The sequence below is a fragment of the Neopelma chrysocephalum genome, unplaced genomic scaffold (genome assembly GCF_003984885.1).
Source record: "Neopelma chrysocephalum unplaced genomic scaffold, ASM398488v2 Primary Assembly neopelma1_70, whole genome shotgun sequence".
NCBI classification, from domain to species: Eukaryota; Metazoa; Chordata; class Aves; order Passeriformes; family Pipridae; genus Neopelma; species Neopelma chrysocephalum.
In genome coordinates, this window is record NW_020897730.1 from 6,153,362 (window position 1) to 6,165,579 (window position 12,218).

The 12,218-nt window shown below is 42.4% G+C and overlaps 1 protein-coding gene across 1 annotated transcript in view; it reads left to right on the forward strand.

The window, feature by feature from the left end:
* The window catches only part of EPHA4 (EPH receptor A4), a 101,181-nt gene that overhangs the window by 63,237 nt on the left and 25,726 nt on the right, over positions 1 to 12,218 (forward strand). The gene's annotated exons all lie outside the window — the stretch shown is intronic.

Sequence of the window (12,218 nt, forward strand, 5' to 3'; positions counted from 1 at the left end):
GAGTGAACATAACAGGTTTTGATTTTTGTGTGGTGATATTTATGTGCATAATAAGAATCTTACCCATAGGGAGGTGGTGAAAGAAGTTAATTTTGATTTTAAAAACATCAAGGTCTGTAGTCATTCAGACTGCTAGTTTTATGCTCAGCTCTTGCAAAAAAATATGCCTTTTTTTTAATGCAGTCCTGGTGAAGAGCTGTTTATTGTTGTGTTGAGACATAATTTTGAAGGGCTGTATAACCCCAGTGAAGACTTCATCTCCAAATAGCCAGGGAAGGAGCTCTGTGAATGTGAAGACAGAATTCATCATACACTTGTGTCACAGTTTCACAGACCCTGTAAAATACTGTAAGCTGGCAAAATAAGTCATTTTCTGTTCTGACATCACCCTTCCCTAGCGCCTGGTGAGGCTGTTGGAAGGCTTGTTCAAGTCAGCTCCCCTTCCACGGCTGGTGGGCTTTCCAGTCCAGCTCCCTCCTGCCTCCCTTGGGGGATGTGGGGATAGGGTGAGGTTTAGGACTGGGACAGGCTGTTAGTCGGGAGTGTTTGGCCCCTTTGAAAAGTGTGGAGGTTTGCAGCAAGCTGGATGGCCCAGGTGGGTGAGTTCATGTCTCTGCCCAAGCAGAGGAGCGAGTGGCATTCCAGATGCTGGTCACAGCTGGACCTGGCTGGAGCCTTCCCAGGCATCCAGGAGTCAATTCAGGTTTTTATTTTTACTTTTTTTCAAAGTACTTGCTACCAGCAGAGTCCCACCCTTTCCAGTTACTTGTTCCCTGCAGCCAAAGGATACAAATAGCCTGTTCCAGTAGTCCTTTTACAGGCACACAGACCCGTGAGGGAACTCATGCACGTAGCTTCGTGTGTGTAAACAGTCACGGCACCCTGGCCACCCAGTCCCCACAAGCCTGATTTAAAATAATCTCTTGGCAAACATCTGGATACATGCCAGCTGTCCAGAGCATGGGAAGTGTGTGTGATACTACGAGCTGCTGCATTCTTTTTTCTGCAGAATGTCAGGGTAGTGGAAAAGGAGAGTTGCAAAGGGGTGTTCTTCTTTTGCTTTAAGGTGTTTGTAGTAAGGATGATGGATCAGCAGTCTCCTTATTCTTAAAATGGAGCTGTGTCAAGCGTGAATTCAAAACTAGTAAGTAGGGACTTGAAAAAGGGGTGATCCGTGAGCGTAACACTCCGAGTGATTTGTTGCAGCATCTTGCAGAATTCCCAACTACTTGTCTGCAACTTTCTCATTTTGAATCTAAACCAGTGGTGTTTGTAAGGCTTCGTGTTTATCTACTAGACAGGACCAGTGATCCCCCCCCCTTGTACACACAAGGGACAATTTATCAGCTGTTGTAGGGTTTCATCTGCTGTAATCAGGGAGGTGACCTGCCAGGCTGTGCAGGACAGCAACCTGCCTTTCTTTTCCTCGCATTTTCCATTTCCCTTGTGTTTCCAAGGGAGTTGTGTTTTGGCTTTTACTGTCTGAAGACTTATATCGAAAGGAGTAAAGTGAGAACTTCTCAAGCAAACCAAATGATGTATTTTGGAAAACCACAGATCTTTCAAATATTAGTGCAGTGGGAGATCCAGAAAGAAGTGAAGTGATCCTGACATTAGAAATTTGGGAATAGCATGGAAGTGAACAGTGGATGGGCAAATTTCAGCGTTGAGCATGAGATTTCTCTGAGCCTCAAAGATGTCATGTGTTGACCACTCCAGATTTCTTCTGCTGCATGCTTAATTATGTGTGTAAGTTATGTGTGCCTGAGTAAGGAGCTTCTCCGAGCTGGCAGATGCAAGTGGGAGTTTCTTTTTAACAACTCTGTGTTCTTGCAGAGGCTTTGACTGATGGTCTGCAATAACTGTGTAGTTATAAGCATACGTGCTCCCGTATGCTTAAAAACAAAACTGGGAAAACTATTGTTGAGAAGGATTAAATTATTATTTTAAGGTAACTGCAGCTTTCCACAAAGAAATAATAATTAAAATAACAACTGCCTGCTTTCTGGCAAAGCTGTCTGCACCACCCATTTCCATGAATTTGTATTCAAGGTGGGGGATGCAAGTCTTGGTCGGAAGAAAAAAAAAAGTGCTTTCTAAAGCTCCTTAGTAAATAACCAGCTTCAGGGTTCAACGAGCAGCTTAGACAAGTTGCATGTCAGATAGAGCCAAGAAGTAATTGCAGCATTTAAATAAAAGTTTGGTCATATTTTTTAAAGGATCTCGTGGTTTGGTATGGAAAATGGAGGTTAGTTACACATCCTCCTGGGGAAAAAGACATTTAATTTCAGGGCTGGGTAGAATTGATCATATTTAAATGATATAAATTTACTTCAAGGAGGTGTCAAATTCTGGTCTCAGTGATGTTGGTACAGATGAGTAGTTACCAAACTGACAGAGACAAAGATGTGGTCCTGCAGCTTTTATTTGCTCTGGACTATTTAACTGTGTGTTCCCTTTCTCTGGCAGCACACTGACATTTCCCATTCATGGAGCTTGATAAACCATCTGAGCTCTTCCCTTAAACAACTGGCACAGAAATATTTTCGCATGGAAGGAGATTTTGCCCAAGAATGTTTGTGGCTACCAAGTGTTTAGATGGGCTTCTAAATTCTCTAGTTGTTTTTGCAGCTGACTACATTAATTGGAAAGCAGCCAGAGAGACAGGAGAGTCTGGTCTGTAGTTCAGCAACAATAAAAGGCTTCGGAGAACTTTATCAAAGCTTCCATTAACCCCCTGCTGATGTCCTCAAACAGGATTTTTTTGAGAGAGTGGAAACACAAAAGCTAGGCTGCACAACTGCCCCTGTGTGTCCATTCAAAGTTTTTAAATCCACACAGTTACTAATTAAAATGCCATGCAGAGTAGCACAAATAAACATCGCTAGTCCCCGAAGCCCAAAGTTTCTGCACTGGCTCATAGTTTGGAGGGCAGGATGCTGAACTGACCCTAAAGCCAGCCCCCTTTGGTTCAGATATTCTGTCCTTGCAAAATGTGTGTCAAGTCCATCCATATGCATGAAATCATACTCCCAGAATGCCATCCCAAGGCAGCCAGTTATATTTTATTTATATGTTGCATAGCATTGTGTTAAACCATGAGGACTAAATAGAGCTGTGGCATGCCTGCTGGATCTCTATAATCATGTTTGCCACATTTTGGTGGACATCAAAATGCTGAGCACACGAGTGAATAGTGCTTCTTTTCATTGAGAAATGTCACTTCAGATTTAGCCCCACGTGTGAACTGGTGTGCAGGGAGCGCTTTATTATCATGGCAGGGCTCCAGTGGGCTTCCCCTCCCAAACAAAGCAGGCAAATGCGTAGCCTCTCTCTGCATCTACTTGAAGGATTTCATGGCGTCTCCTTAGATTAAGGTAATCTGCCTTCATTACTAAATTCAAGAACCAGAGCCCCGGAACTCTGAGTGCACTCCCAGAATGGATTCAGGGTCTCTGAAAATTGCGGTTTGTAAGCTGGTAATAACAAAAGTTGATCATGGGTTTGCATTTATATTTTTAAATACAGTCAAGAGAGATATAGGAAGCTCAAGCATTTGTATTTTATTTCTTTGGTCAGTTGTATTTCAAACCATCCCTTATGGAAAAGTCCTACTCTTAATTTAAAAGGATATGATAACTTTTGTCTCAGCCTTCTGAACTGTTCCTTTGGAATTTATTAGAACTTTTATCCCTGCTATTGAATTCTATCACTTAGTCTTAAAAAGACAATTGACTGATTCTGATTTTTTTATTAAATTCTTCTACTGCTCCATAAAATATCTTTGGGTTTGTCTGTATTAAAATCCATTGAAAGTATCCATGGATTATTACAGACAGAAAACCCCTTAAACTGTAATGTGCTTTGGATATAAATGTCTTTCAGTTTCTTAGATTACCAAAGGCTAAAAGGAAAGCACTGAAATTTTTAATTAGCTTTTTATTATTTGTAATATTCTATGTGCCATTAAGTGGTCCCATCAAGACATAATAGAACAAGACAGTTTTGGATAAGCAAAATAGGAAGGTATAGTAGGCTGGCCGAGGTGTCTCATATATGAATTGCGTTTTGTGTGGTGTCCATTTATTTTAGCAAACAAATAAAGGCATGATCTCAAGACAACCCACTACAGCGGCTCCCTGGGAAGATTGTGCTTGTCTCAGTAACATACTGCGTTCTTTAAATCTGTCCTCTGAATCAGCCCCAATTTATCTTTCCAGCATAAAAGGGAATGCAGATGGAGTAGCTGCAGCCTCCCTTATAGTTTATCAGGATACTGTGCATGCACATAAATAAGACAGAAAGTGACTGGAATATGTAAGTGACTGAGTGTTAAATCCCATGTTTTTCAAGCTCCCTGGGCACTCTGGGACAGGGTGGCCAAGGGGAGTCCTGGAGGAGCTGCAGAGATTTGTGGGCTCTCCACAGTACCTCAGACATGATGTGCAGACCCAGCAGTGCCTTTCCAAGAGCCTCTCAGCCACTAATTTTCACTACTGCCTGTGCTGAGGATTTTAACTGCAATTATGGAAGTACTGGGAAAAACTGACCTGAAGAGGATGGACTCAGAGGGAGACTTCTTAGCACTGCCTGCACATGCGGCATTTTGCTTTAACCAGAGAATATTTCTATTTGTATTTGTTGCACTGACAAGCTGCAAACATCACAGGTTTGAAGGGCCCTGTAACGCAGGAGTTCCTTAGCTTATTTTTGGTCTGAGTGATCCTTAAATGGAAGGTACCAGCTTCATCTGGATCAAATGAGAAGATAATAAAATTTTTGGACCTTGATGACAAAACTGCACTGAAACCAATACTGTGAACCTTACAGAGAGGAGAGACATAACACTGAAAAATGCTTTGTGTGCTGCTGGAAGCATAAATGGTTTTTGAATTGCAGGTTTTGAAGGATGATAATGTTTTTCCTTGCAGTCCCCATCCTGTGCAGGTCTCAGTTCCACCCTGCCAGTACCCTTAGGAGTCCTGGCCTCGATGGGGAGGAGAGACCTGCTGCAGAGATCCTCTCCTCAGGAGCTGGTATGGGCTCTCAGTGCCATCCTATGTGCTTGAATCTGGGGCTAGAAATGAAGGTCCAGACTTGGAATACAGACTCAGCAGTCTGTGCGATTGCTGAGCTAATTTGGGATTATTGTTTTCATGGGCTTTTATTTACCCAGACTCAGTACTCCTGCAGGACATAAACGTGGCTGGTTTCTTTGTACAGCTCTAAGTCCTTATAACCTCAGAAGGTTGATTTTTAAAAATATTTATTTATTTATTTTTAGGGTTTGAATTTTGTAATGGCACTTGCATTGCACAGGAAATTTTACCAATTATCCTTCCGAGTGTTTTCCACTGAGGCAGCCACCTTTAATATTTAATTGCTGATTCCATTTGGGGTTTTTCTAATTGACACAATTTTAAAATGAATAATGCACTGGTTTTCAGTATGCAGCATAAAACCAAAATAATGAAACCCTTTTATAAGTTTAATTATGTGCCACCTATGATGTAATTGGTTACTGACATCATGAAGTAAGATTTTAATTTTAAGGTTTATGTGTTTCAGGAAGCTCAAGACTCTTCCCCAGTTTGTACCTCATCACTTTTTTTTTTTTTTTTAATGAACAGCAAACATCAGGTAATGTTGCTTTTTGCAGCAACACTGTGTGCAGAGTTTTCTCTCTCTCATCGGGTCTATTAATGATTTTTAATTTCCTGAAGAAATCTGCCTGTTGCGGGTGAAGGAAAGGGAGTTTAATTCAGTTCCACTGAAAGGACGTGGTAGGAGAGCTCCGAGTGTGAGAGTTAGGTGTGCTGCAGTCTGATTCTCTGTGGAACTTTCCAAAAGCACAGAGTGTTTTTTCCCCCTGGAGAAGAGGAACTTTGATGGGTAGTATGGCAGGGTGTCTTGCAGCATCCTGGAAGAATGAGGATCTCCACTTGCTGTCAGACCAGTGTCCTTCACAAAGTGCTCCTGATGTGAGCCCAGAAAACCCAATCCTTGATTCAATCTCAAGAGTTTCTCAACAGCCTAGAGGCAGAGATGGTATCATGTCAAATCCATCTAACCTTTGTACAGAAGGTACTTTACCGGAGTTCCAGCTGAACGCTCTGAATTTCAACCATAATTAAAATTTATAGGTCATTCAGCTGAAATGTAAATACATAAATGCAAACCTTCTGCACCAGCCTCTTCCGTGTGATGGAGCCTAAAGTAAATACAGCTGAAGTTCCTTAACTTTGGTGACTATGAAACAGTTTATGCTCTCAAGTGTTAAGATGGGAATTGGGATTTTTATTGTCAAGTGAGTCCTGCGGTTTGATTCCGTTGGGTGCCTCAGGCTCAGGGGGGCATGTTTGAGACCCAGCCTGCAGTTGCTGTTGGAGCTGTGGATCACAACTGAAGTAAAATGTTTATAATTTCATTATCTTTTCTTCCCTTAAGATTCTTGCCATTTCTGACTGCAGGTGATTGATCTGAGAAACCCAAATGGGAAAGTCTAAGTCTCTGCTATTACAGGAGCACTTCAGAAGCCAGGATGAGACAATGTGGCCAAATCTACTTATTAAAATAACGAATGCGGCTTTAGTAAAATGAGTCATACTTCTTATTTATTTATTTTTTTTAAAAGATACTTCAGTACTTCCAAAGCATCTAAGTGACAAATAGGACAGAGGCTTTTATTTGTCTGGATTTCAAAAAGGCTTTTAAGCAGATCTTTTTGCAAAATCAAATGTTTTTAATGCTGAAAGTAGATGACAAAGATGTTATATAGCCCATATATATCATCATCTAGACACACACGTTTCAAGTAAATAAAAAGTAGCTCTGCAAGAGCCAAGGAGAACAGCATTAGATGTGTTACCTTGGATGCCAGATTACACATTTGTCCCACAGTGGGTTAAGCTTTATCCCATAATTGTTGGAGTAACCTCTTGCTCAGGTAACTTGGTGGTAAGTATAAGAAAGGACCAGGGAGCAGATACAATAAGTTACCTCGTTGGTCCTGTACAGTTTAAAAACAGCTCTAGCCCTCTTGTCCGTTGACTAATGACATGTATGCAGACATGTCTTAACTGCTCTGACTGTGGGCAGAAGGAGGGCAAAATGAAAGAAGGAGTAGCTGGATGGTTGTTTCACTTGAGGGAAGGGCTTAGAGAGTGGGACAGGGGTCTCATTTGCGGGCATCAGATGTGTCTTTATGGGTAGCTTTGATTTCCCAGTGGAAGGGGCTGGAGGAGTAGTGGAGTTTGTTTAGAAAAGGCAGCTCAGTGGATCCTCCTCCTGTGCAACAATGCAAGGGTAAAGGACAGGCTATTTCTGGGGAGGAATTAGGTCTGGTGGCTACCTCTGGCTTCCTGGGAGGAACAGCAGGGTGTGTGGGTGAGGTAGAGTTGCCCTGAGGGGATGGTGCTAAGTGGGTCATATTGCTCCAGACTACTTATTTTGAGTTGCTGGGGAATGCCCCGTTTCCAACGTTATTATCTGCTTTAATAACTAGAGGTTATGGTCTCTAATTCCTCATTTCAGCTCCCCACGATGCTGTACGTTGTGTCACAGCATCAGTGGTTTCGGTGGTCTATGCTTGCTGGACCAGCATCTGGGAAGTAGGGGAATGATCACAGCACGTGCTTCCCACGAGTCTTCTGTCCATTTTGTGTCCTGGGATCTTACCTCTCGAAGCATGACTGCTCCAGCTCATGGCAGTTTCTCTTTGTCTGGACTGCCTGGCCCATTTTTTCTACTTCTCTCAATCCAATATTATGCAGTGGAGCATCAGTGTTGGCTTCTTTAGGCTACAAAATTTATTGTTGTTTATATTGGGTCAGATTCCAACCTCAACTCGAGCGAGGAGTAACTGCAACATGACCTGCTTTGTGACCAGCGGCTCCAAACCTGCTCAGGTCAGACAGCTGCTGACTAATTCCCCGTCTCAAAAAATTACTTGTAGCTCTAGAGTTTCTAGAGCAACTCACAGCACTAAGTATATTCACCCTTCTGCATTAATCATTCTAGTTTAAGCATTTAGAAACGTTTCAGTGCTGCATTTTTTTTAATTGGTTGTAATGTTCAGACGGATTCTTATAAATTGCCTTCCAACTGAAAGGCTTGTTTTCCTGTTTGTTTTAAACTGGCATTCATACATACAGGAAATACACGGTATTCTGCCATGTTTCTGTTGGCAACTATTAAGTTATCCTTGTCAGAACATGCCAACAGGATTTCTTAGCAAGCTAGCAGAAAGAAAACAAGCAGTTTTTAGACTAAACAGACCCCATGCTTGAGTTGTAATACAGATCTCTTGGTAAATGCTATGTAGATTCTATAATCTTTTGGTTTAAGGCAATCTTTGGGATTGTAGATTGCAGATTTAGATCTTTGGAGTTATTCCAGACCTGCACTGCATAAGCTGACATCAATTTTTGGTCTTCAAAATTGGAAGGCCAGTACCTGAAAATAATATATTGCTGTCAAGAGCTGGCCCTCTTTAATAGCCAGAACAAGCCATCTCCTGGGCATGCAAAATCTTCTTCACCATCCCTTTGTTTCTGAAGTAAACCACAGGGAGCTGTGGTCACAGTTCCTATAATAGTTTTGATCTCAATTGGAGCAGCTCTGCTGTGCTGAAGGAGTCTGTGCTAAAACTGACACAGAACTGGATGTGCAGCCCAGAAAATACACAGGCTCTTTGTAGAGTCTCAGCAGCCACTGCATGTCGCCAAGAAATGAAGCTGGAGTGGGGTGGTAAAAACACATCACTTTAATAATCCTCAACTACTACTATTTGTTGCTGCTAAGAGCCTGGGTTTTCCTTCGAGCTTTTGATTTGATGCAAGTCAGAGCCAGCTTTTGTGGTTTGGCAAGATTTGCAGCACAGGTTCTTTTGGGAGAGGCAAGAAATGAAAACTTTAAAACAGAGGAAACATTTTAAAGATAATAATACTGTGTTAACAGTCTTCCAAATCTTATTTTCTAGCCCCTTTCTTTATGAACACATCATTACAAACATAACTGATGTGAGCTGGTCCCTAGGTTTGAGAGCTTGTTACTTGTTTTTCTCAGAGGTCTTTGTGACTGGGTTGCAGAGCCTGGAAAGAAAGGGAAGATCCCTTGTGCCTGTCATTTTGGATGAATGTGTCCTCTGAGAGTATCCTGTGGCCAAGCTGGTGCTTTTCCTGAGCAGTGTAATTTCTAGTAACAAGGAGGGAAAGTTTAGTTCAACAGCCTTACGGCTGGTTGAAGGGATTGAGAGAAAGAGGCCAAGCTCAGCTGTCAGGCTGCTTCTCAGCAGGATTTTCACATGTGGGTGGATAACCTTGGGCGCTTTACTCCAGTGGCGTAGATTTAAAGTCTTTGCTTTAAAATGCTAAAGCTTGAAAGTGCTGGCCTGAATCTTGGCGTGTCTCAGTTTCCAAGCTGGGAGGTGTTCATCGCCAGTCGTCATTCCTGGGGGAGGGAGAGGCAGACGGTGGGAAGACAGAGGACTCGGGAATGTCTTGGGAGGCTTCCAGTGGCTTGGTTGAGTAATCAGGCCTCTAGATCCTTGTCCAAGTCCTAACCTGGCCCAATCATCACTAGTACAAATGTTTGCTCCACTTATACAGAGGGAATAATGAAAAAACCCTAAATATGCATGTGGTTAATTTTTAAAGTGCACATCCAGCCCGCAGACTCTGGCAGGTCCCTCAGAGAAAGGCGTAGCTGTCGTACTGGCAGTGAGGAACAGGAATGCCAAACTGGCTCTGTTCTTCAGACGTGCAGACATCTAATCTGTGTGTGCTCATCGGTTCACATGTGCAGAAGGCTTTCATTTGCTTATCCTGATGTACATGCATGGCTTATGCATATGCTTTGCATATGTTTGGAAATGTGGTCTTGCTAAAGTGCATTCTCCTTTGTTTGCAAAGCCATTTGCCAGGAATACTTGGAGCAGAGGGTTGGTGTTCCTCAGAAACTGGAGCACTTCTGACTGGACAGGAGAGAGGAGTGGATAAAAGGCCCAAGGGACAATAGGAAGCAGAACTTTAGGAAATCCTTCTCTGTAGAGAAGGACCTGGGAGTCTTGGTGGATGACGAGCTGACTATGAGCCGGCAGTGTGCCCTTGCTGCCAGGAGGGCCAATGGTATCCTGGGGTGCATCGGGAAGAGTGTGGCCAGCAGGTCGAGAGAGGCGATCCTGCCCCTCTGCTCGGCCCTAATGAGGCCACATCTGGAGTGCTGTGGCCAGTTCTGGGCTCCTCAGTACAGGAAAGATAAGGAGCTACTGGAGATGGTCCAGTGGAGGCTACAAAGATGATAAGGGGTCTGGGGCATCTCTCTTATGAGGACAGGCTGTGGGAACTGGGCCTGTTTAGTCTCGAGAAGAGAAGACCGAGAGGGGATCTTATCAATACATAGAAATACCTCACAGGAGTGTCAAGAGGATGGTGCCAGACTCTTTTCAGTGGTGCCCAGCGACAGGATGAGGAGCACTGGCCATAAACTAAAACACAAGACGTTTCACCGCAACATGAGGAAGAGCTTCTTCACACTGAGGGTGGCAGATCACTGGGACAGGCTGCCCAGGGAGGTCGTGGAGTCTCCCTCTCTGGAGACATTCCGAACCCACCTGATATGTTCCTGTGTCACCTGCTCCAGGTGACCCTGCCTTGGCAGGGGAATTGGACTAGAGTATCTCCAGGGATGCCTTCCAACCCTAAAAATTCTGTGATTCTGTGAAAGGGAGCTGCCTTCTTTTTAATTTATTCTGGTACATGTAACTAAACAGGGCTGGATACTTCTCCCTTCCCTTCATTTCAACTCAGTGCGACCGCTCGTAGATTAGGTTGCTCCCTTACATGAATAAAATTATCAGAATGTGGCCTAAAGAATGTTGGCTTTAGAAATTATTTAAGCCATATTTGATTCTCTGTGTTGCATGTGCTTTTCCTGCTGTGAGATTATTTGCTAATATAATTCAAGAAAATCACATGTAAACCCCCACAATGTTACAAGGTAAATATTCAAATAGAAAACCTGAAAAGTGCCAGGTTCCCTTATATATGTTGTGTCCTAATCAAGAGAAAATCTTTTAATGGAAGATTTTTTATTGTCTTGTTTTGATTTCTAAGAAGACTTTTCTTCAGTGTTAGATTCTCAGAAATCTTGTTTTCTTTTTTCTTTTTTTTTTTAAGTAATTAATAATGGAGCAGGCTTTTAGTATCTACCCTGGAAGGTAAAAACCCTTAATCACAGTAACATCATTAGTGCTTTCAAGCATTTAATTTTGATGCTTGACAAAGCGCATAGCCATTGATAAGAACAAATAAGTGTTGTGTGCAATTGAGGGAATAAAGAAAAGCATGAAAACCCCTAAGCTTCAAGTAATTAAATTTAAATATGTTATTTGAATTTAGCTGAGATAATGTACAAACTGTGGGTATATTTTTCAGTCAGTGAAAGACCCCTTGAGTAAACATGATCCATTTAAATTCAAATCATGGGGAGTGGAAAGTAAACCCTGCTGTGGGTAAGAAGGCATCTTCAATAAAACACTGGGCATTGTGTATCTTTGATATCTGAGTACTCATGTGTTGTAGTTTTATAAAGGGCTGTTTTCACTCATGGATGCCTACATGCCAGAGACTTTATTGCATCTATTTATTTCCTGTTTTTTCCTTCCCCCCCAATTTGAACCAGTAATGAAAAACTGACACTCTGCCTCTGCCATCCTTTAAAGTGCCTCAAAACTGTTACAATTCAGCACTCACTAGCCTTGGGATATGGCTTTATGGCATTTGGGTGAAGTTTTTGTAGTACATCTGTGCTCTTTCTCTCTCTGTAGGCCGCAAGCTCAGAACTGAGGTAATAAAACTACTAGTAGGTGTTTAATGGCAGGTTATTGAGGAAGTAGATGAAAGAAAATTGCAACATTCACATCAGTAGGGAGTGGGGTTCTTAAGGGAGAGGAACTGCTGAGCTTTGAACTCGGGAAAGTTACACTTGGTGCTTTTGTTCAAGGGGGGACCCCTTCTTAGGCATCAAAATACCTCATCATTGTGTTAAATGGGCTGTTCTGGTAGAATTGGTTTTTGGTATGTGCAGTTTGTGCACGTGGCAGAAAGCTCGCTGTTGTAAGCAGTGGTGATTGAGAAACAAGTTATTGCTTAGTGTTCCTTTCCAAATATCAGGGAGTAGGGTGGATGAAAGTGCAAAAAGTGAAAGAAAAAGTGATA